We start from the raw sequence: 26,311 nt of genomic DNA, 5'->3' as shown, positions 1-26,311 counted from the left end.
ACTTAAGTTCCTTTGGTTTCTCTGTTCTTTGTCGGTTGTTGTTTGTGTTGGACACACTGTTGCCCATGATTTATTAGTCTCTGTGGATTTCATCATTAAATTACTTTGTTTCTGGAACTTTGGACTCTTCTTCATCTTAGGAACTTTCTATGTGTGACTATGTATCAAGGCTATAACCGAGCAGAAAAGTCTGTTCTGTAGTCTGATCTGTTTTACAAAAGACTTTAATATATATATATATATATATATATATATATATGAAAAATACCACAGAAACAAAAAAACAATTAGAACATTGAATCAAATAATATTTTTTAAATCAAAGACCCTATTGTGTACCAAAGACCCATTTTAAATGCGGTCAACACTGCGGAATGGACCAGATTATATCAGCGTAAATTCTGCTTCAGGCTATAGTGTATGCTTATTTCGTACACGTCAAGGTGGTGTATCCATAGCATAGTTCTAAGTAGCTTGAGAAATAATGTCATAAAGGTTAAGATGGAAGCCTGAACGTATGCTGATAAGCAGCATGTGATGTGAAAAGATTAATGATCCACCATCATGCTCATCCAGATGTGAGTCTCACATGTCACACTGTTAATGGCTGTTGATTATACACTTCACAACTCTATTAAGCTTTGTGAGCCACGGTGACCTACATGTCACATCAGAGTGATTACAAAAAGCAAGGGGGACACAGAGAAGGATGCCATTTTCCACCCACCCTTCATATTTCTGGAAACAGTGTTGAAGCTGTTGATCACAGCTATTTTTGTTATCTCAGACCTCATGCTGAAATAAAGGAAATCTGCATGATTAACATTAAGCTACAGCGATACTTTCATATACAGACAATCTGTAGAAATATTTAATGTAAAAGTCTTTACTGCCACTTTTGATCAAGTGAATGTATCCTTACTGAATAAATTTTTTATGTTTAAAGTCATATGACTCCAAGCTTTAGAACCTTTTAATAAAGCTTTAAGCGAAATATACAGTAAGACTATAATTTCATCATAACTATATTTCATGCCCATTTATTTATTTATTTGGTAAGTAGCCATATAATAATTGTGATAATGTGCAGTTAGCTGGTCATTATCTCAAAATAAACCCATTTACTGTAGGGTGATACAAGACTCTTGCAATTCACATTGGGGTCCTAATCACCCTGTCAAGAGTTTATTTTGCAGTAATCACTTACTGACTGCACTGTACTTGTGTTTCTCATGGAATTCAAGGTTTGGTCACACGACTGGTATTAACAAGCACATAGTATTGGTCTTTAGTGGGTCACTGACACAGATTGTGAGATTGTACAGTGCCTCTGGCTCACCCACTGCTGTAAGTCCTGCTTCATGTAGTTCAGATTGTATTAAATATGGTTCATATCACGTGACCAGAAACCCCAGTCCCATCCCCCCCTCAGCCCGGCAGGACTAAAGCATTGTGTAGTTAACCACATTTCATCCAGGAGCTTACAGCTATGTGTGAGAGGGCAGCTGTTTCACTAACTGAAGAAGCGAGGAATGCAAACACTTGTGAAAAACACAAACACAACACAAAGCTGGTGGTTTATTCTCGAACGCAGACACATGACTGCATGTTGGACTGACGCAGAAAATGAAGCTTTGCTGTTTACACATGAGATAGTGTGCCTCTCTCTCTCTCTCTCTCGCTCTCTCTCACACACACACACCCTCCATCCTGCTCTCTCACACGTACGCCAGCAGTCACGCTAATTATCCTACACTCCCATGCACATACTAACCCTACAACTGGAATGTCCACGCACACAAACATCTAACACCATAAATATTTTGCATTTAAAAGATGAAAATATGTCATGCAACTTCAAAGTAGGAGAGTTCACCTTTCCAAACCCGTAGGCTATGATTGTGGCACCCTGAAAAATGTCCCTTTTTTATCTATACAATGAAATAAATCGGGTCCAGTGTGGTTTTGGGCCCCATCGACTTCCATTGTAAGGATGAAAACATTCTTAAAAATGTTTTATTTGTGTTCTGCTAAAAAAAGAAAGGTCACACACTATAAGGTTTCTATATAGGGATCTTGACAAAATTTTAAAGAGCCCTTCATGCCAAAAAGGATCTAAGGAGAAATGTCTTAAAAAGATTGCATAATACTTTCATGTTTAATGGTTATTTTAGTTTTTTTTCTAGGGATAAAGTATGTTTATGAGTTGTTTAATTAAAAAATTTAGTCCAAATTTAAAATAAATGAAAACCTGATTACTTAATTGAAACTAAATCCATAAAATGATAGGAACCCCATAAAAGGTTATATATATATATATGAAGTGCCTAATATAACCTTTTCTTAAGAGTGCAGGTTTTGAATGACGTGGAAGATGAGAAAATATTTTTTTTTGGGTAACTATCCTTTGGTGTGTTCACACTAAACGGAGTGACGATTAAAACGGACCCTGGTGCGATAGCTCTGTTAGAGCGGTTCATTATGTGAACGCTGCCATTCCAAATCTTGGTGCGCACCAAACAAGTGGACCGGGAAAGCTGAAAAGGTTTGTCTCGGTCCGCTTTCAAACAAAAGCTGGACCAAAACCAAACACACTGTTTAAAAGTCAAAGGACATGTCATGACAAAAAAAAACCCCAAGTTGCACTCAGGTGCCAGCTAGCCAATATAGCTGGATCAACCACAGCTAAAAAAGCAAACCCTGCCTCAGAGGGACGGCTGCTCTTATCCCATCCTCACCTTCCTCTTTGGTTCGAGGCTTAGAGGGAACGTGGCTGGACAAACACATGTCTCCTATCATCTTAGCGCACATTCTGCCATATATAAATAGCCCAATAACACCAACACATGCCCTGGGACACATTGACACTTTATCGACACCACATTGTCCCAGTCAATGGATTATAATAATGCCTCTATTTTTTAAGGTAGAGCCACTTAAATGGTTTAAAAGGATCTACTGTGCACAGAAGCGGTTAGAATATTTAGTTATAGATAGGATTTGGTGGTTGGCAGGTTCTGTTTTGCTGTGGTCAAACACAAAAGGGTCTCATAAGTGCCTAAATTCAGTTGAAATTATAGAGGAAGAAGAGTTTTTATTTTATTTTTTTATTTTTTACCACAAGCTATAATTAGCATTTTTCTAATTTAGGCTACTACAATTTTTGTTCATTATAAACGAGTTTATGAATGAAGAATGAATGAGGCATAGGCCTATATATATTTTGATTGAAAAAATATTTTTAAATGTCTTTGTTTCCCTTTTGCTTTAATGGCAGCAGCACTGAATCTGCATGAACTCCACAAGTTTGTGTCAAACCTGATGTTCTGCAGCATCTTGAGCTTCAATGGAAAAAAGACGATCTGACCACCTGTACAAAGAAATTCACATGTTCAGTGTCACAAATTTGATTATTCGATAAGTGACCTAAGTGCCTAATGTAGAATCTGGTATATGTCATCATTACTTTGTTCTGCTATTTTAATGGCAAAAGTTTCTGTTCATTTCCAGGTTTAAACTACATTTCTAATATTTTAACAAATCTGTGTGTGTATGTGTGTGTGTGTGTGTGTCTAGATAGATAGACAAATAGATAGATATGCAACTGTAAACTGTAAAACACTTTAATCTCTGAAAAACAGGATTCATATCTTTGATCCTGTGGTGCCAGCCTTTATGTGTGGTTACATGAAGTAAAAAGGCACATAAAAGAAAGGTTTAAAATGGCACATGGCGTCAGAGCTTTTCATCCCCCCAAACACACAGTTCAATCACAGAGGACATCAGTATTTATAGCAACAGGCAGCTCAATAAACCACAATTTAACAATAGAATGATCTTAAACAACATTTGATGATTTGATTATGTCTTTTATTGTATTGGTCACAAAGTGGCCTCTTTATAAATTCAGATATCAAAAAGTTTCTTAATCACAATGAAAGCAGAATGCCAACAATGAGTATTTGTAGACTGCTGTTACCAAACAAAGAGGAGCTATACTTTCTCAGATCCACTTTTATACTTTACATAAAAGCTGTACAAGCTCGTTCTTTCCTAACGGCATGACTTTCCACCAATATCCCCCGGCCTCATCTTTTATATAATCTGGTCAAAGTCTTACAGACGGTTGCATCACGTATTACATCATCAGGCATCAATAGGGGGTCTTACGTTCAGAATTATCTTGCATTAGATGGAGCTATAAGCGCTGCCAAGAAAATCTCATTAAGATGGTGGTGGAAACTACCTCATCACACAAATCTGACATCAGTTTTGTGGTTTCACTTCTAAAAGGTGAAGCAAGGGTTTTAGTTATAGAGATGGCTCTAGCATAGCTTTACTTAGCTTTAAAAAAACTCATTAAGATCTTCATTCTGAAGTGCTGTACTCCAATGGAGAAGATATCTTCTTGTAAAGGGAGTAACATTGCCAATCTTCTTGTAAAGGGAGTAACATTGCCATCTTATGATAATTCATCATTACATTTAATTGAACGAGAGATCAATTAGTCACTGTTGTCATATTCTGTTTCTGGATTAGTATATCTGCATGGTTAAATTAACATTTTTGTATTTATCTGTCTTTTTTGCTGTGTTTGTTTAAATATGTGCAGACACTCAGAAGACGATGGGCTCCCCCTGCTGAGTAGTTCCTCCCCAAAAAAATCCTCTTCTATTTAAACATCTCAGAAGGAGCCACAGTTGACATTAACTTAAAAGATTAAAAGTAGTCTACAATATGTAGGATAATTTTGTAATAAAATATCCAAAAATCACTTGCACAGTGTGATATATTTCCTGCAGTTGTGTACTTACAATATCCGAAAAGTATCCAAATATTTTTTCCAATATTAACTTTTAACAAAGTCCAATAAAACTTTTTTCCGTCCAGGGAAAAAATGTCGCCTGTCAATGACGCAATATCCGCACTATCCTCGGTTTCCGCTCGTACTGCCATAGCGTAACCATGGTGACGTGGACAACTGCGTAGTGGAAAAACGTTTAGCGGCACGCTGTTTTTATTTCGTTCAAACATTATGGACCATGGTAAGCAGACTTTGGGACCAAAAAAGGAGAACTAAAATGAGGCTCAATATCGGCGTGGCGTTTTCGAGATGCCGAGAGCTCCACGTCCGTGACAAACTTGGACTTGACAGAGCTTCACGAGTCACGACTTGACAGCGACACCGCTCTTGAACATCTTTATTAGACAGGTGAGCAAATGTACATAAAACAAATCAATGTATAGCTCAACGTGATGAAATGTTAGAATATGATCTGTATGTTATTCTAATGTTGATCTAGCTTACTAGTAAGCTGCTAGTTTCATATAGGAAACGAACTAACACATAGAATAACATTATAACTTTCAACACACTCAAAAGCTGTTTAGTATGATAGTGTAACGTTAGACCAAGTGAAACAGCGCTGCCTTACCTCAAGTTTAATTCGTCAAATAAACTGACCTGTGTGAGTTAGTAATTCAGCACTTGCGGGTAACGTTAGTTCAGTAGAATTAAATATTTTTTTTTCCACGGGACTCGCGTGTAATATCTGTCTCTTATTAGCAATCGCGACCTGCTTCATACCACGGTAACTTAATGTTAAAAAACATGAATGTTTTCACTCATCCATTAACATTATTAGAGATCCATCAGCTTGACAGCAAGTCCCATCATTCAGTTTGCCACTGCGTCATAAACCTACGCTTTTGTTATTGTAAGAGGTCAGCGACCCCTAGCGGCGAAAAAAAAAGACATATTGTAGCTTTAAACTATATGGGGAGGCTGCAGACCTGGAGCCGGTAGATATACGACCCAAACAGTTTTACGCCCCTGGCAGTTTTACGCCCCTGTTGTTCCTGATGCGTCCAGTAGGGGGATATACTGCGAAATAACTATCATTAAATCGACGCTAACACATTAATAACCCGTCCATAGACTTGACAATTTTGTGTTTTTTGTTCATTTAAATATAAACGCTACAGTGTAGATCTGCACGGATTAAAATAGAAAAATAGATGCAGATATTCAGTCGGTTTTCACTCTTCACTCAGCCTACAGAAGACTTTTATTTTTGTGAATTGAAAAATTAAAAATACACATAGTTGGATAAACTACGTGTTATGACAAGTAATGATATGACCTACTGCAGTTATAGGCCTATTCACCGTATGTTTTTATATGGAGACTAAGTGAAATATGTTGTTGTGAATTTATATAAAGTTACATTTAGATATTAACCATATTTAGACCATTAGACTTACAGTACCTAGTAATCATATGGATCCTCGATTTAATATCTGCTGTACTATTCTCTATTGGTCGTCATACAGCTACAAAACAGTGTCCTACATACGTGGTAAGATAAATTTAAGCCAGATCGTCCTGAACTTTTTGGTAAATTCTGGGCAAGTTTCATATGCATAAAGACAGAACCATCCAATGTCAAAACCTTTAAACTCAAAGGTTTCTAAAACAAATAATATCCTTGAGTCTGTTGTAAAGAACCTTTCATTTTTTATTGACAAAATGTAATATTGTATTGATTTGTGTAGCCTAATTCAATCTCTTTTGATGTCCGTAATACCCCCCTTGTTTTTTTTCCCTCTCTTCTCACTGTTAATGTCTGTATCCTTTCATTTGCAATACAAAATAAATAAATAAATTAATTTAAAAAAAGATTAAAACATACCTCAATTCGTGTCGCTGTACAGTCTCCCCCTACTGGACGCATCAGGAACAACAGGGGCGTAAAACTGCCAGGGGCGTAAAACTGTTTGGGTCGTATATCTACCGGCTCCAGGTCTGCAGCCTCCCCATACTCGCTTTAAATGCAAGTAGCCTAAATGGTATCTTGGGCTGTGGCTATAGCCTACCTAACATTTTGCCTAGCATCTCCTTTTGAATTTCACGGGTTAAACTAAAGAATGTTTGGAACGACATGATTAGGCCTAACGTTACATGAATTTTCATTTTTGAATGTGCACTAAACTATCAAGTTTTTGTTGTTTAATTCTAAGCATTTTGAACATTGATTTAACGTGTGTGTGTGTGTGTGTGTGTGTGTGTGTGTGTGCGTGTGTGTGGCCGTTCCAAAAATGTCTAAAAGAATAAAAAAACAGAAGCTACCATGTGACATGAATTATAAGGTATAGCCTTTAGACAAGCTTTTGCTGCCATCTGGTGGCAAATTTTGGCTGCACTACTGCTGGACCACTTTTGTTGCACTGCTGTCTTCTGCTGTTTCACAGGAATAGTCCGTCCCAAACTGCACATAATAATTTACGAGGCACACCACATCTTTTTAAGTACAACATTTTTCATTGCCTCTTTTACAAAAGTTTCGAACGAAATGAAATAACAGTTAATAATGTTATGTTCAAGTTTATTATGAGTAGCTCAAGTGAGCAGCAAGTAGAAAGCTTCTTCTTCAATTCTGAAAACAGTTTCTTGCATAGGCTATAACCTTTTCAGTTTGGACCAGCTGAAACATCTCCTTTTGGTTTCCACAGAAAATATAAACATGTTTTTTTTTTGTTCTTATAGTTTCCTTGTAGGCTAGTTCTTATAGTTTCCATTAATTGAACAACTTAATATTTATTTAATATCATTTTTTGAAGTATTATTGTTATGGTTTAGTCAAACATTACTTGGATTTTATGTGTTCATGTTTAAGCCTATATTAAACTTCTATCTAATTATATGTGGTCATATCAATTGAACTTATTATTGTAATTAGTTTTGACATTTTAATTAAAATGAAAATGGGTATGTAGTTTTAGATTTATTTCTGATAGCCAATTTTCTTTAGCCGATTTCAGCTGGAAAGGTTTCTATTCACAGTAAGGTGTCTTTTGAACACTAGAGGGCGGCATGTTGACATTAACACTAGATTTCAGTGGCTAGAATATGCTGGTTTAAAAAAAAACCTTTTCAGAATGTTGATGTATTGCCTATAGTGACAGACTGAGCGTACAATAACATGTTATGAATGTTATTTAAATGCACATCATTGATTTCAGTTTGACCATGTGTAATTGAATGTTTTTTCAGAACTGTTTTTTTTTTTTCTCATAAAAAAAGAAAGAAAAAGAAGGTGGTTATCAAGTCGATGGCTAAATACAAGCCACTTCCTGTCTTTTGGCCCAGTCTGAGCATTTCACGGTATGTTAACAGCTGCAGGGTATTGGACAGGCCAAATTGGTCTACAAGTGAAACATTAAGTAAGCACTTAGACATGTTTTTCAGTTCTACACAGATCATGGTCACTGTGTGCGCTTAAGATTTAATAATCCACAAGGGTCAATCAAAAGTTATCAAATTCACATGGTGCACAATGTCTCCTTAATATAAATGTTTAGTCAAGCAACTCCCGGCTGCTTCAAGCATTAGTTATGTCATCTACTAATGTGAAATGGTGTATGTTGTCAGTAACTCCAAATGAAGAGAGTCATAACTCAAATATTTATATAAATGCAGGTGACATTATATAAGTGGTCATATGTACCAAAAATTGACCAATTAAAAAGCCATAAAAAATACTCTTAACGTGATTTTATTTTATATTTTAATGCTGTGACAACTTTTTTTGTGCCAGGTATTAATAAACAGGTATTCATTTTTGTGCCAGGTATTTTTTGCTCCAAGCTCCATAAACAATTTTTTTACAGTACAAGGGCAATTGTGCAACAATTTTCAACATTTAGGCCAGGAATATATAAGCATTAAAGAGGCTTCTATTTCTGTCTGGGTGACTTGCACTTGTGAACTTGTCTAAATGTTGGCCAGTGCCCGTAATGTGATCTGGTAATACTTCAGGTTTAAACAATCTCTAATTGCCGACTAATAGTTCTGATCCCATTATACTCTTAGAAAAGCACAGGTGTGCTTCAGTAGAGATGGCTTCAGGTCACTAAATTACCATTCTGAGTGGCTTTTAATGGAAGCAGATGTTAGAGGTAAAGAGTGACAGCAATTTCTGTAGGAAACCATGCACTTGACAAAATCACACTGTATAGTAAATACTGGCCTTTACTTAAACCCTGCATTTTTTTTTTTAAAGAGAACAAGTGCAAATTAGTATTTTTTTGTTCTCTCTTTTTCTTCTGTTTTAAAAAGGTCTCAGATGTTCACAAGACCGAGCAGTACACATAAGAATGCTATAAATTAGTATAATTCAAACCCTCTATGTAACATTTGAAACTATTGGTGACATTTTCCATATAACAAAAAGCAGAATTGTGTATATAGAAAACAATCAGGCAGATATTTTCCTCCTCCTCTTTTAGTGGTGAAGCTTTCAAAGCTTTTCAAATCTTGGCTTGGGCACATCTTAAGCCTGGCATTATTCATCATAGGCGGATGCCTCAGTACCACTGTATAATGCCACGGTATCCCCCACCTCACTGGCACTCCACTGATAACACACACACAACACCACTATGGACCTTGGATTGTTGGCATGTTGGTATTTTCTTTTTCTACTTTCACAGGCCGAAAACCGTCTAATCCAGTTCTTACAGTTCCCAAGCCACAAGCCAACAGCTTTACTCCAATATCATAAATTCATAAATCACTCTGATGGTCTGCACAATCACACAAAGAAATGAAAATGCAGTTGTAATATCCATTCAGTATTTTTAAATTAATTCTCATCTTCAATAAATAAAACACACACATAATTACAGGGAACAAAAGAAAAAAGTATAATAAATCAGACATTTTATTATGATACTAAACTGCAGATCCGCCTTATTACCCTGACATATCAAGCGCACAGTTATACATAAATAACTGTAACGCGTCAGAACTCAAATGAAAATTCCAGAATCCACATTGTTTGTACGATTTAACCTTACGGCCAACAACACTCATCGTGCTTTGTTACTATATCAATGAGAGCCTGGCTGGAATTCATGCGAGTGCGATTTTTAGGACCACTCCGAGTTCAACTGTTGACACGATCCTACTATCAAAAAAGAAAGGAGGTAAAAATAAGGTTGACATTGAACAATGCAATTGTTTATGCAAAAACTAAACAGTAGTTTGAAACCCTAAAATGAGGGATTGTTGCCAACCCAAACTAACTAAACCTCCTGAGCTACTACAATAGTCCCAATCTCAAACACAAAGGCTGCTGGGATCCGTCATATAAACAGTCACCAGACATCCTGCACTGTTAAAAAAAAAGAAGGTAAAATTGGTATACAACTGTGTTACTGATGAGAAATGATTAGATGTAATCATAATGTACACAACACAAATGAGGACAATTATTGCATGACTCGGTCAGTCTTGCACCTGCAGATATGGCTAAGGATATGTTTACACGACAACGATGTACTAAAAACGGAAAGGTTTTTCCTTTGCGATTTTTGCATGCGGACGACAACGCTGTCAAAGCGCTTCCTGTTCACACGGCTCTGTGAAAGCTAATAAAAGGCTGTATTGTGCATGCCAGGACAGTAGTTGGCGATGTCACTTTGTAAAGAAACAACGCGTAATACGCATGACATCACCGTTTTCACAAATCGCTTTTTTGAAGTTTTCATGGAGATGATAATTGTGTCGTTTTAAAAAACCTGCACTTTGAAATCCGTTTTTAAAAGTTTGCGTTTTCAGGACCCAAAACGGCGTTGTTGTGTAAATGAACGCCCAAAACGGCCCCTAAACTGTCATGTCACATTATTATTGTTATTTTTTTATTCTTTTTTTAATGTTCTTTTTATCTTCTTGCATATTTTAAAAGCAACACTAAATAACTTTTTCTCTTTGGTCGCCCTACAGGTTGGAAGCGGAATTGTCCATTACCGCTGTCATAAATAATTTAGCCTACCGCAGCCTACTGTCGCACGCAGGCTCGCTGTTTATCCAGCGCCGGCTTTGGATTGAGCGATGTCCACAGACAAGGTAGAGTATGTTGCATGGTTTCATGAAAGTATGATGTATTGCGACATCAGAAATGAAGAAAAACTAAATAATGACTATTGTAACACTTGACGTAAAGCAAGCCAAATTTGTAGTTTTCAAACTTAGGCTACATAGTGTGGTTATATCAGATATAGGATTGCAAAACGAAGGCAGAAGTGCATTTCCCCTGTTATGACTTGATGAAACGATTTTGGAAACATTATTTTAAGGTAGAAAATCTTCTTTAGTGTTGCTTTAAAACTAATTTTATATATCATTTTTTTTTATATTTTAAATTTTAACTTAATATACAATTTTTTATCATTTTAATTAATATAATTAGTTAATATAGCGTGAATTCTGCCACTACCTATCAAACATGTCTCTTTTTCTATCTTTATTTGATAAAAAACATGACATAAATGTTAATTTTAGGGGATTTCAGACATCTCTAAACCAGTCAAATAGTAAAATAACAAACCTGCAAAAAATGGAATGGAACTATGTAGGCTAACTTCTCAAGTCAGGCAATGCACTAAAATACACAAACAGTCTATACTGCTCTCTCTCAATAAAAGAAAATGGCAGCCAATTATTCCACCCAATTCTGTGTATCAGGGGAAAAAAGAAGCCAGTGCTAGTTTATTTGTTTTTTTGAGGAAGATGTGTGTGTGTGTGCGACTGGATGTGATACTGTGGGTCTCAGTATGTCAAGTTCTGCAGTAGTTACTGCCCATAATTCATGACTTTATCCACCTTTGAAAGGGAAAAGCTGGATTGGAATCACAGAGCTCAATGGTTTCCTTTATAAATGTCACAAAAGCAATTTGGATGCCAGATAAATTGAGGTCTGACTGATAGTTGGATCCAGAATGATGTATCGTCATTGTGATGTTTGATTGGATTTGTTTCATTCAGTAAGCGAAATGTGTCAGAGGCAGAGCTCTTGAGGGTTCCCCTCCACTTTATTCCAAAAGGTGAGGAGAGGCTGACAAACATGTATGAGTTCAAATGATTTTGTTTAAAAGTAGCATTTTAAGTAAAGCATGACTCATAAAGTCAAACCTTCACTTAATAGACAATCCTGCTCAACTGATATTATGACATCATTGAATAAAAGTAAGATAAGACATCAACAAGAACGCCGGGCAATAATCCAACATCTGAATCATGAGATTCCATGAAATGTCAGTTTAGAGAACATTCTGTGAGGAATACTGGTAAATCAGTTAAACATTAGATTCCCGGTGTGAGGGGGCGTTCACAGAACACATTTCAATTTCATTGACGCATGCGTCTCATGCTTTTAAAATGTGAAAAGAGTAGCATGTCCAAATTCACAGTATTCATAAAACCGCAGGAGAACATGATCTGGATGACTTATTACTTCCGTCAAGATTCTGAAGTTGCATCCACTTAATGACAAGAAGATGGAAATTAGTTGCTTTACCAGGAAAGTCAATCTCAGGTTTTAATGTGGGAAAGTAGCTATGGTCCATTCAGAGACAAAAGAAAAGTGCAAATTTAGGGTTCATTAGAAGCGTCCAGACAGAGTAATTTCTGTGATTTCTTAATAGGAGTCAATAAATGTTTATGGGAACTACAGAGGGCCAGTTTAACATTATTAACCGGTGACAGCAGACTCTCGGTGATGCCTGAGATCAGACGGACATTTCCCTTTGTTACGGTCAAGATTTGAGACTAGTGGATCTAATTTAAAACTTAAATAATGACTTCCAGAATGTCCGAAACACCTAAAATCTTCCACTGTCTTCTTTTGGGAAACACGGCACAGGGCGTTTCATATGACCTCAGCAGTAAAACGACATGATGTCACTTGGTTAGATTTAGGACACAATTCACTTCACTGTTTAGAGGTTGCCTTTCCCATGAGCAACCTTATTATACACAGTATTAATCGACTGAAGAACAGGCTGATGTTGAACGTGATAAAACAGCAATAATCACATCCACTGCGAAAGGCTTAGCGCACTGCACATTCGTAATGCAATGTGGCTGATTGATTAAAAATGTCTTTTTGTTCTCTGCTGGAATTGCTAACTATAGACTCATTAAACATCCCATGAGTGATTGTTAAACAGATTTCCTGATGCTCTATTTATAGCTGCAGCGCCACATAAACCCGTTTTTCCCACAAGTCCTCTCTCACAGCCACACGGACGCACTGTGAAAGTCTCCGAACACCCCCTACACAGATCTCTGCGGATGAAAACTCAGACGCTCACAGCACTAATCACTAAGTGACCATTCCCAGCAGCCGAAGGAGAGGGTCAAGCACAGGGCAAATGGGCATGGGAAAAATGCAACAATTATATCATTTCCTGCTCTGCTTTCACTATGAAAAAAACAAAAAAAACGGAGAGCGTTTACTGCTGGGTGGAGCCATTGAGTTGAGTGAGACTGTTGTGTGTGAGGCTTGTGACAGTGATGTTGAAAGTTTTGTGCTCTTCCGCCAAACTACAGAAAGAACGTTCTGCTGAAGGGTCTCTACCCAACCGCTAATATTTAGTTAAAAACATATATTTATATATATATATATATATTTTTTTTCTCTCCACATACTTGATTATAAATATAACATAAGTTAAATTCTAAACCAGTGAATAGTAAAAAATATTATCTTTAATTAAAAAAATATAGAATATATATATTAAATATATTTAAACCTTTGCACATTTGAGTTACTGTTGACACTTCAGAAAATCTTAAGACACTTAGTTGGTAAATGTTAAAACACTTAACAGTTTGGTTTTATTTATCATGAGTAAACAAAAAAAGAAGAATTAAAAACGATAAATGTGTTATTTCTATCTATATTTATTGTTTTAGCATTAAGCATTAATTATTGCTGTTTTTGAAACCAGCTTGTCTTTGAATAAACTTTCAATATTTTTTTTTATTTGTAAGCCTTTTTGAAAGAAAAAATTAGTCAATGTTTGAATGAATCACCTACAATGTCATTACAATCTCTAAACATGTAGGATAATAATATAAATAAGATTAAAGGGGCTATATGTAAGATTTTTCATGTATTAATCGCTTTTTTATTGCCAATGTGTGAAGCGGTGGGCCTATATCGTGGGAAATACATACAATTTTCTTAACTTTTGACAATAGTTCAAAAATCATTTTAAATGTGATATGTTTTTATCATGCATTGGAACTCTATCCTAATATTATTAATAATACGCGTGACAGGACGAGCACGCCTCAAACAACTTGGTCCTACGGTCCTAAACGGTGGTCCTACGTCGTGAGAGGTTCAAAGACGTCCTTGATCACGATCACAGTGTGTTTACAACCTACGTCTACTGACTAGGCAAAAAAATGCAACACAAAATGGCGTATTGATCAACACGACATGGTGCTAAAATGTAAAACTACTTACCTCAAGCTCCATTTGCAAAATTGGAATGGCAAGTTGGCCTTTTCCAATTTTTGAGATGCAACCACTAACACTTGAAAAGAACTGTGGTAAACTAATGAAGAACCATAGATTTTTCATAAAAAAAAAAAAGAAAAAGAAAAAAAAAGATTTTTTTGATTACTTAAAAAACCTAAAAAAAGGAGAAAACAACCTTGATTGCACCAATGCCCAAACCAAGAAATTCTAGCAACTTAAACCAGTTTCTGAGAACACAAAAGAAGATAAGAAGGTACAGTTGATGGTAGCAATTGACTTCCATATTAGGAAAAATATACCATAGAAGTCAACGGCTACCGTCAACATGTCTGGTTACCAAGATTCTACACAATATCTTCTTTTGTGTTCTCATACAGGTTTCTCATTCCAAATTAAGTTGATAAATGCAAGTGCAAATTATTCAGACTTTTAGAGGCCCACCCATCATTCACTTTCTGTATCCGCCACTGGTGTGAATAGCTTGTAACTAAACTTCCCAGACATCTTAGGTTGTTTATGAAAGTCTGTAGACTGATTCGTATGTGAATGACTCCGGGAGGTTTTGCTGGAAAAAAATAAATAAAATCTTTCTGTACTGGAAACAAATGCTTATACAATGTTCAGGATCATTCCTGGTTCAATCTAAGCCCTGTTTGTGAAACCAGGCCTAGATGTCTCAAATATACTTACTCATACTATCATAATAACAGTGTAAGAATTTTAATTACCTCATCTGTTGACATGATGTTGGTGAATAACTTGTGCAAACATATTTTTTTTGTTGTTGCCATAGTTTGCCATTTTTGTTGTGTGTTTAATTTGTTATTGAGAGAAAAGCACGCAGCATACATTTACATATCTAACCTTCGTTCTCAGCAGTGTGGACGGAGTCTGGATGTTTGTTAACAGTATGACACTGCAAATGTATTTCCAACTTTTTTTAATTCTAAGCAAAAAAAAAAAAAAAAAAGTTTGAGTGTATCAGGGCCTTGAATCACGTTCAGTTTCTTGTATAATAATAATAATAATAATAATATATTTTATTTATAACGCACTTTTCATTCCAAAGAATCTCAAAGTGCTACACAGTAAAACGACAGTAACTAAAAACTAATAAAAACAATTAGCACATAAAAGCCTTTCTGAATAAAAAAGTCTTCAGTTCTGCTTTAAAAGTGTCCAGGCTCTGTACTGCTCTCAGCTCACTTGGGAGGTGGTTCCAAAGCCGCGGTGCAGCTGAACAGAAAGCTCGGTCCCCCATGGTACGAAGCCTGGTGGTGGGGACCTGAAGAAGCAGGTGGCCTGATGATCTGAGGGTGCGGGGTGAGGATTTCAAAGTGATGAGTTCTTGTAGATATGGTGGTGCATGTCCGGTGATACATTTTTGTGTGAGCAGAAGGATTTTGTTGTCGATCCGGAATGAAACAGGAAGCCAGTGCAGTGAATGCAGAATGGGAGTTATGTGATCATATTTTCGGACTCTCATTTAGGTTACGTGTGCACGAGCGAGAGCAATACGTAGATGGCTGCAGTTCACTTAATAGTGTCGCTAATAGAGAACTCAATAGAGAACTCTTAATAGTTTGAGTTCTCTTAATAGAGAACTCAAACTGTTAGGATTAACAACTCTCTTTCTAAATCAAAATGCATCAGTACAGGCGCGCCTCAGGGTTGTGTAAGTTCACCCGTCCTGTTCACCATTTATACTAACGACTGCACCAATAGTTTCCCGGGCAACTTGTTTTTTAAATTTTCTGATGACACTGCCATTCTTAGTCTACTTCATACATACTCAGATCCATCGCTGTACTTTACGGAAGTTAACAAATTTGTTTTGTGGTGTGACAAAAACTATCTTACAATTAACACAAAAAAAACAGAGGAGATGTTGTTTGACCCTCGGTCTGTGGGGGATCATACCCCCTTGACCATTCACAGAGAGGATATAAAACAGGTCACTTCATACAGGTATCTGGGCATCCACCTGGATAACCAGTTAAGCTGGAGGGACCATGTGGATTATGTATGTTCCCGTTTACAGCAGAGACTGTATTTTTTACGCAGACTAAGGGTGTTTGGTGTCAGTCAGAACATTATGTTTTTATTTTATCAGGCAGTGATAGAAAGTGTCATCAGGTATGGGATGACAGCTTGGTTCGGTAACCTCTCTACACAGTCAAAATCAAAGTTGCAGCACCTGGTATGACCGCTATGAATGTGATGGGGAGGACTGAAAAGCTCTCCCTTCAGTCCATCTATGAGCAGTCTGCACTTAGGCAGGTGCAGAGAATTTTGTCGGACCCGTCCCACATTCTCCGAACAGAATATGAGCTCCTGCCTTCTGGTAGAAGGTACAGAATACCTAAAACTAGATTGAATCGGTATAAATACTCCTTCGTACCAGTTTCCACCAAAATTTTAAATTAAAATCTAAATTAGAAGTTGTGTGATGATTTGTATGAGATAGGCCTGAGGTATGTGTAATAACGCTGTATGCTGTATTTTATAATTTTTAGCTATTATATTTGTGTATGTGTAGTTGTGTATTTATTCTATTTCTATGTGTATGTATTGTCTGTAACGGCAGCGATGGCACTTAGCACTTTTGAGTCCACAACAAATTTCCCCCAGGGGACAATACAAGTATATTCTATTCTATATTCTATTCTAAAAAGGATTTCTGAATTCTCCATATTGCCCCTTTAACTATTATTTCACACACACACAAAAAATTGTATTGCCAAGTATATTAGTATATTAGTATATAGTCAGGAATAGGTTTGGTTTCGGCAGACCTGCCTATGATTTTCAAGACTTAAGTTGCTTCAGGTGTGTTTGATTAGAGTTGGACCTAAACTCTGCAGGAAGGTAGATCTCAGGTATACAACCCTGGTTTAAACAATTGAAGGCTTTAATGGAAAAGGCATGTGGAATGTTTGGATAATGAACTCTTGAAAAGGGGGTAATTGGTATCAGGTGTTTCAGTCAGTTCAGGTGTGGCACCCCACCATAAACATAATTGCATAATATTAATGACCTGCTGTTCAAAAGAAATCTGGACCTCTGAAAATAGGACATTTTGGATTGATCTGAGAGATGGTCAGTGAATGGATATACCATAAAATAATCAGAATTCAAAGAAATACTAGCAGTAGGGATTTTGAGAACCATTTTGATTCTCCAACACTAGTTTATTAACTAATTCATTAGCTTATATGTCAAATTACCTTAGAATTTCTCAGCATATCTGATCAGTATTAATAATAAGTTTCTAGTCCATGATAAGGGCTCACATTATTCTTTCATCACTGAAGTTGATTGTTAAAACTACCGGTATTTGCTCAACAAAGATGGCTCTTTAACATGTTTCAGGTTTTCTTGTCTGTGGTTCATTAAATTATATGATTTTAAAAACATTATTATCAATGTTAATACAATTGTGCTCATTATTTGTTTAGTATGTTTTTTCCCCCCAGGATTCTTCCAAAAAGTAAATAAATAAATAAATATCTATTTATTTAAAAATATAAATCTTTGGTAACATTATAAATGTCTTTACTGTCACTTTTGATCAATTTAATGTGTCCTAGGTGAATAAACATATTAATTTAAAATAAATAAACGTATTGACCCCAAATATAAAATGTATTTATTCTGACCAAATCAAGACCAGCACTAACTCATCTAAACCTCCGGATTCTCCACCCTGATTTTTATAGAGGGCTTAAATGAGCGCACACCCACTATCTTCCGGACTTTTTCCATTGTGCCACTCATTCTCTGTCTCTTGTCAAGTGGTAGCCTAATTCGCTCACTCATGGATATTCATTTAACAAGTCACAATTCTGAAATAAAGACATTCCACGCAAACCACAGATTAGCACAGCCAGGACTGCATCTAACTTTTTCTTCTTTTTTTTTAACAATAACTAGAATTCGATTATACAAGCTGAAGTAAAACGTAAAAAAAACTCTCAATGTCAAATCTAACGGAACAATTATATGGAAAATTCTAGAGGAATCAATTCAAACTCATCTATCCTGACGGGGAAAGCCTGTGTACCAGTAAACTAAATCTTGACACCCAAAATCCAAGCTGAAAGGTATAGCTGTAAAAGCTTGAGGTAATGACTGACTGGCCTGAATTTTACATTAAAGCTTTTTTTACACCCATAATTCACCCCCCTGACTTTTATATCCAATATTTCCATGTTATATATGTTACCTATGAGTCAGTGTGTGGAAGGCAGAGTCGGTGAGCTGTTTGGATAAGTGTTTGGATACCACTATGAAAGCATTTATTTAATTTGGCATGAACTGAGGTGGAATTACGTCCTCTTATGAGGTAAGAACGGTTGTGACAGGGTACTGATGCCAGACCCATTGTGCTCGCAAACTCAATTATTTCTGTTGCTATGAAACATTGAAGAATCTAACACAGTGTCTGAAAATAAGATTTATACTGGGAAAAGAGAGTAAGGTAGTGACTGGTAGTTAATAATTCTGTAAAAGAAATCCACATAAAATAACGTACATAAAATGTCAAAATAAAATAGTAGCTAAACATCACAGCTTGGATTGACTTTAAAAAGACCAGTCTGAAGTTGCACACTGTGAATCACATATAAATAATAATGCATCAAGGGATTTGATTTTTGTTTTTTTCTTAATAAATAATGGCCACTGTGAGGGCTCCTTGCTACTCTAGGCTTTCTTTTGTCCCTCATATATGCTTATAAAAGCTGTGTCCAATGGGCAGAAAAGTTTCTGTTTCAGAACAGTGTAGCACTCTAACGACCAGGCAGCACATTATCCTCAAAACGGCTCTTCTCTTTCTCTTCTGTGGGCTAGTTTGAGAGAGGACAAGTGGTTTTTTTTATCCCCTTCCTCCCTTGGCCTTCTTAGTCTTTTCAATGTCACACAAAAGCTGTGATAATCAAGGCTCAATTTCCCTCTCTTTCTCAATGAGTTTGGTCTGAATTTATTACGATGCCAGAGACTTACTCTTTGATGTCATTAAATCCATGAGGGAGTTCATTTTCTCTCAAAGCACTTTATCAAAGCACTTCAGATGCGTCCTCAAGCCTTCTTGTGCAGAAACGCTCTACCAGAGGGCTGTTCACTACAGATGCAGTGTGTCCTTCCTACGAGCCCTTTAAGAATGAGCTGCCGTGGCTATGTCGCGCTCAGTCACTTTATAACCCAGAGAAGCAGGAAGGGTCAAAGGTTAGATCTCATTCTATCAACCTAAAGGTTTATATCTAAATAATAGACCTTTATAAATAGACCTTTATATCTAAAGGTTGAAATGTTAGATGGTTTAAGGCTTTTTGATCGATTTTTCCCCCCCTGCTCTATTAAAACTAACAATTGACTAAATACACACGATTTTTCACTGAACTAAAATAAAATATTACAAATAAAATGATGGGATTTTAAAATTAAATGTATTAATTGTAGCATTATACACACACTATATAGTAGGCATATAAATTTAGGTTTGCACAAGAACAAGGCTGACAAAAAGGGTTATAAAAAGGCCTGATTTATTTGGGTGGGTGTAAAACTCAAATTTTCCTTAAACATTTCTTAGAATATTTTGAGAGAACCATGTAAATAAGATTTGTCTTTGTTTTTGAGTTCAAGTTAAAACATTTTTTTTCTTTGGGCTTTCTAGAAACCTTTTCGTTAGGATATGAGTGTGGTGTTTCCACGTAGAAATAAGGCACACGCTAGGGTCATCTTACAGTTTGTTCCTCTAACAACAGTAAATTAATCTATATTAACTTTAACAACTTGCATCGGTATCTACGGCATGTCATTTGCAATCATTTTACCTCTCAAGGCAGAGAAAGATTAACCGCAACTTATTATGAATATTCATTTATCTGCTTAATTTATTCGGCAGCGTCCCTACAAGCGGGACACAATGAGAGGCAGATTTGAATCACTATCTTGTCACAATGTCATTTCATATTTGAAAAGAGGAAGAGATGGTCATTTAACTCACAAATAAAGTGCCATCTAATTAGATCAGACAAGGACAATGAGTTGCGATACTTAAACTCGGATAAAACAGAGAGACTATACGGACATCTCAGAAAGGTCTGAGATAAGACTGAATGGTCAATTCAGCTCTACCAAATGAGGTCTCCTTAGGTTATCTTGGATAAATTACTTTACTCTGGTGACACAAACAATACAGAACTGCCAAATTGCTCACATGCGCCATTGTCTGTGCGCGCAACCTTATTCAGGCCGTGGTGAGCGACTTAAAATGGGGCAGCTCTCTTTTTTTTTTTGAGAACTTTGGTGAAAGAGACATGTGAAATCTGCAAAGTTTGTGTTGTAAGACCAAGGCACTGAGATAGTTTTCTTTATGTGAGTATTTAAAGTCCTACTTAAAACAAATTTGTGTCCTCCCACGTGGCATGGCTTCTAAGACCCAGAAGATGAGATGCATCTGTACTCTAAATAAGGCTCCTTGAGGGCGCGATGAATCTCTGCATGGAGCAAAAACAGAGTGGCTTACATCCAAACACTAACGCAAGACAGTTATGCAGTATTCCCCTTTTCTTTCTCACACACTACACTAAATAGTATGCTACAGTACGGCTTAACATCAACGCTCTCATTGAAATCAAATAAGTTATTGTTCTGCGCGGGGAACTGATTCGTTTTTCCACCGAGGATTCTGTAGTGCAAACAAACAAGAAGAGCACACAAAAAAAGTATGTTTGAATACAAAAATAAAGTTATGATAAAAAGTATTGTGATTAATAAGGCCTCCACATACCCCACAGCCATTGAATGTCATCACTTAGTACTGCATGTGACTGGTGTTGTTGAAACAGTTTCATTTTCTCATGGGACCTCCGTTCCGTTGGTTTAAATGCAGTAAGCCAGCTGTTGACTAATGGTGATTCAAGCACTGTATATTCTCACTATATAACAGCACCGGGGAACCATTGAGACTTGGCCGATTAAAGCTGACTTTGAGCGATATTGGTCTCATACATTGATTCGAAACGCACCTGCCAGTCACTCCAATATCCTCTGAACAAAATAGACTTGAAAAAATTATAAGAAATAGGATTCAATAAAATAGATGTAAAAAGTGACAGATTTCTACGGTCAACACTAATAAACCGCTCTTTTAAAAAAATCAAATATCTGTTTTTGTGATTTCTGAGAACTTTGGCATACTTCCTTTCACTTTTTGTACAACTCGACGGGGTTTCACTACAGGCTATAATGGCCCATGGAGATATTCTTCCACATTAAAATCATATTGTTATGGTGCTCAAAAATCTGCCAAAATCTCCATGATGTCCCTTGAGTTTTTATTTGAGCCACTTCTTCTCCTTTCTCTGCTGGAAACCCCGTGATCAGAGGAAACCCAGACACATCGATCCAAACTGAAACAAAATGTTTATTGTAAGGCTCTGTATTGAAAATAGGGTTTACATGGTGGAGTGTTGTCTATAAAAGTCATAAAAACAAAGGAGGGATGTGGCTCCCAGAGCGCTTGGACATTAGCGCAGGAAATGGAACAAGGTCAGAAAATTAAAAGTGCAATTTTCCGGTTCTCATTTTCCTAATTCATTGCAGCTTAAGCTGTTCTCTGCTAAGGCTGGTCGGAAGGAAGGAAGAGGTTTTGGCTTCGACCAGTGGTCTCTTAGCAATAGCACAAATCCGTTTGAACCAACGTGCTGGTGTCCTTGTGGCATCCTCCTTTTTTTCTTTTTTTTTTGAAGAATGGAGGCTTCAAGTTGTTGATGAACACACAATGAACCATGTTAGTTTAGAGCTGCTACTGCTGAGAAACTGACAATAAACAACAAGTCTGTAGTTACAATAAAACTCAAAGGATGAATTTAACTTTGAGGTTCTTATTTACTTATTTACAGGGCTGTGAACTTCCTCGAAATGACTGTTGACCCATCCATTATGGCTGGGAATCGATTAAATAATAATATAAATCTGTGATTTAATCACAGTAACATAACGGGTTAGTATTTTAGCACTTCCAGTACCATCATCCCAAAGTCAAAGTTTTTTTTGAATGGGATTTTGGTTAAAAGCCTGTCTGTGGTTAACACAAGGTCAAGATAATTTCTATTTCATAATTTCGTATCTTGAAAAAGGCAGTTGCTAACAAGTTGCTAAATGGGACTAAAGACGTTGTCAGGGATATTAAACATTATCAAGCTGAACAGATAAACTTATCTACTTTCACAGCCTTGTTGTGTTTATAATCACGCTCTTGCAAACTATTCTAACTCTCACTTTGTTTTAATAAAGACTGAAAGAGTTGTCGGAATCTTAGTGATGGTGACGTTGAAGTTGAGAAACTATGATGTAGCCTAGTTTGTTTATAGCCTATACGTTTAGCTTTTTGTTTCTGGCGATTGTATTTGGGCTTCAAAATTCATAAAAGTTGTGCTCATTTGTGAAAAATATCCTAATGGACAAAAATGTAAGTTATAAAATGTAAATATGTAAGTATAAAACTTTTTTTGACCACAGAGCTTATTTTTGGGGGTTCATTTTGTTGCGAGAGCCAGTGTGATGCTAACTTCCAGGTTGGCCTCCAAAAATACGTCCATCCCTGTACCATTCAAATGCACGTTTAAAATCAACATAATAAAGAGAAAAAAATAAAATAAAAATTTCGGAATCAGAGAAAGATATGGAAAGAGCTACTGTATAATTTTTTACGAAACATTCCTGCGTTTGGATATAGCCTCCAACCATTGCTTCAGTGGCACAATTTCAAAAAAAAAAATCTCATCAAATGAAGTCTACATTTTCCTCAATTATACATGCATTTTAAGTATTTGGAAACATAATAAAGTGAGTATTATTTTAGGAAAACAGTGTCGTACTCACTGAAAATTAATTTTGTTACCCTCAAAGCATTTAGGCCATGTTTACCAGGAAATCTAAAAACTTCAATGCTACCTTAGTCAGGGCATGCAATCTCCACCACTTCTCAATAAACAGACTCTCCAGGAGTCATTACCATCATTTTCTTCATTTTCTTTATACAAATCTTTCTTTTATTGTACAATGGTAAACCTTCCCTGATTGTGTAACCCTGACAAGTTTGGAACTATTTATCTTAATATTTTCGTTAGTGGAGCAAAAAATATATAATAATCTGGCAACTGTCTTAAAATGTAAGTTTCTCAATATTAACCTCTTTTTAATTGAACCATTGTATAAAAAGCGACATCACACAACCCCTTCACCCTGTTTCATCTGTCTGGTGCTTGTATATAGTAGTTTCCTCCTGTATAGTCAACTAAATTAAGAAAGAGCTCTTATCAGCAGCTATCAAGATTTCCACTCTGTAAAGACCCCCCAACTTCACTAACATGTTACATATGGCACACATGTTTGCTATTACAGCCATTTTCCTAAGCCACACACTTCTGTGCTCTTGCAAATGAGAGGTTCACAGCCCCGCTTCGTCACCACTTGCCGCCGATTCGTAGACTCCTGTTGGCAAAAAGCTGGATGGGACGTAAATACTGTTTTTTTTCCCTTCCCCATCTGATATACATTGGAGGTAATAGAACTTGCATAGATCAAGCAATGATATATTCCCGTAGAAATCAGTGATGGAGCTTTGAGTTCGACTGAGTCGTCTTTGCGTGTTAATTTTGAACTACTTTTGTACGTCTCTGAAGTCGATTCTTTTCTTTTTTTTTTGCTAAAATGTTAAAGAGACAGCAAATCTACAAATTAGAGTCTAAATGGAAACGAAAGTTGCGATACATATAGAAAAATATACAGTTATTTTAATTAAAGATTATGGGGGCACACCAATTTAAAATAAATTATGTGCACGGATAAATCATTTATAATACTTTTTTTTTTTTTTTTTTGATTTTATGGTGACATTAAACAAAGTCACTCGCAGGAATGATGGATGTGTTTTCTGAACTTTGTTCAGGTGATTCCAATGCAGGACATAAAATATGGTGAACATTAAAATATCCCAGTCCAAGACAAAATGTAATGCCACAATTGTTGAAACTTTCCAGTTGCTTACAGCTTGGAGATGAGATGGGCCCTCTTGGCACCCTCCCTCTGGCAGTGTCTTTGCACACAAGTATCTGAGCTATCCTGTGCCAGCTCTTAAACACAATCCTCCAATGCTACTCTGGGTTTGGCACGGGCCTGGAATTGGGGACCAGAGCTAAATAACTCCAGACTCTCTAAGCATTTGAAGGGCAACATTTCTGATGTACGGAGCGAGAATCGGGGGCCTGTGTTTCTCAACCAGACTGATAAGGCTATTAAAGATGTTTTTGAGGCGCTGTTTCTGTCGTGAAACAGAACGTGGCCAGCTAGTGGGAGAAAAAGCAATCCTTTTGTTATTGAGAGGACAGAAGGATTTCTTGAGGCCTTTGGCTCTTTTGTGATCGCATCCAGACTCTGTTTGATTATGATATGTGAGTTATCGCATCACTGAAATCCCTAAAGTGGCTTATGGTCTTATAGGTGACATTTGAGGTTGTATTGGCCTGTGTATTGTCAATACACTGCCTGCACACTAACAGTTATTAATGTGATATGTTACATGCATAAAAGAGATGGTTTAGTTTAGAGTATCAATTGTCCCAAGCAGCAACCATAAAAGCCTATATTATTATTTTTTTACCTATAGTAATTGCACAGCTAAACAACTTGGTTGTTTGGGGGAAACTCTTTTATGCACCTTACAGGTAATTTAATGTGAATATATAATTTTATAATGCATATTATTTCTATAAAATGCTGAGACACAATTCCTAAAAAAAAAAAAAAATCCCACGGACTATACTAAATCTTCTGACATAACAGTTTGACTTTATTTAGAGGCAAGTACGAGTTTATGGATGTTGTTTTTGAAAGGATTCTACATTGGCAAAAATCCCCCGTTAGAACAGGCGTTCAATTCAGCGGACCCTGCGCATGTGATCTGGCCCCAGCCACACAATACTGTCCCTTAGGGCATGTAAATAGCCGTCATTCAGTCATGTTCAAAATGACAGACAACACAGCCATGCACTGGGGTGAAAAGTCGTGACTCTCTCAACCCTGTCCCAGCAAGACACTATGTTAGTCACATGACCTCAGAAGGTTCATTTAAGTTTAAGTGGCTTGCATCATATTAATCATTCAAACAGGATGTATTCAGATGATTTTCATGTCTGTAATAGTGGATCTACTGAAGGGATGTATTGTACTCGAAAAAAATACATTCTTTGTTACATGAAATAGTGTAATGCATTTGATTTTATGTTTATTTATTTATTTTATTGCTTTCTTTCGCAATAAATTCAGTCTTATCAATAAAGCAAGTCATTTGAGTCTTTTGTTTCTCAAAATTATAAGCTTCTCAGTGCCCTTTTAAATATAACCTTTTACAATTTTTCCTAATAATTAAATTGCATGTCATTCCTCCCAGGTATTCTTGATATGCAGTGTGACGAGAAGTGAGGACAGTTTCATGATCTCAGAGAGCACATTTTGGCAGCGAGCATCTTTTAGCACCCTGGCCAGATGGCGCACGACGATCGGATGTGGGGGAGCCACCAATAAATATATTTCCACATTTAAACTACGGAAGAGGAAAGGAGTGTCGATCAAAGAGCCAGATCTCCGAGACAGGTACCAATTACTCTCCGGATCAGATATTTACCATGAGGCCTTTGTGTGCCTTTCATATTGCAGACAGTTTAAGGAAAGGCTGTCTTTGATCAGACTGATAAGCCATGGTGTATGCCAACACACGCATGTACATTCTAACACACTACGGCACACACACACACAGACACACACACACACACACACACACACACACACACACTAACGCATGCTAAAATGCACTCAGCGCCACATGTGCAGCCAATTAGCAGCCGAGTGTTTATGGGGGATCCAGATGAGTTTCAAACAGGGCACGCTGCTCGGCAGACTTTGATGGC

The 26,311-nt window shown here is 36.6% G+C and overlaps 1 long non-coding RNA gene across 2 annotated transcripts in view; it reads left to right on the top strand.

Annotated features, from left to right (window-relative positions):
* The first annotated feature begins 4,593 nt into the window (after positions 1 to 4,593).
* Positions 4,594 to 26,311, top strand: part of LOC307002340 — a 72,900-nt gene continuing 51,182 nt past the window's right edge. For both annotated transcript variants that reach the window (XR_013798471.1, XR_013798472.1), the window contains exons 1-3: positions 4,594 to 5,212; positions 10,787 to 10,909; positions 25,795 to 25,997. This is a non-coding gene — a long non-coding RNA (uncharacterized lncRNA). The remainder of the gene's footprint in view (positions 5,213 to 10,786; positions 10,910 to 25,794; positions 25,998 to 26,311) is intronic.

The sequence above is a fragment of the Phoxinus phoxinus genome (assembly GCF_949152265.1).
Source record: "Phoxinus phoxinus genome assembly, chromosome: 7".
Classification (NCBI taxonomy): domain Eukaryota; kingdom Metazoa; phylum Chordata; class Actinopteri; order Cypriniformes; family Leuciscidae; genus Phoxinus; species Phoxinus phoxinus.
The sequence above is the reverse complement of the archived record's forward strand: the minus strand, read 5'-3'. Positions and strand labels throughout refer to the sequence as shown.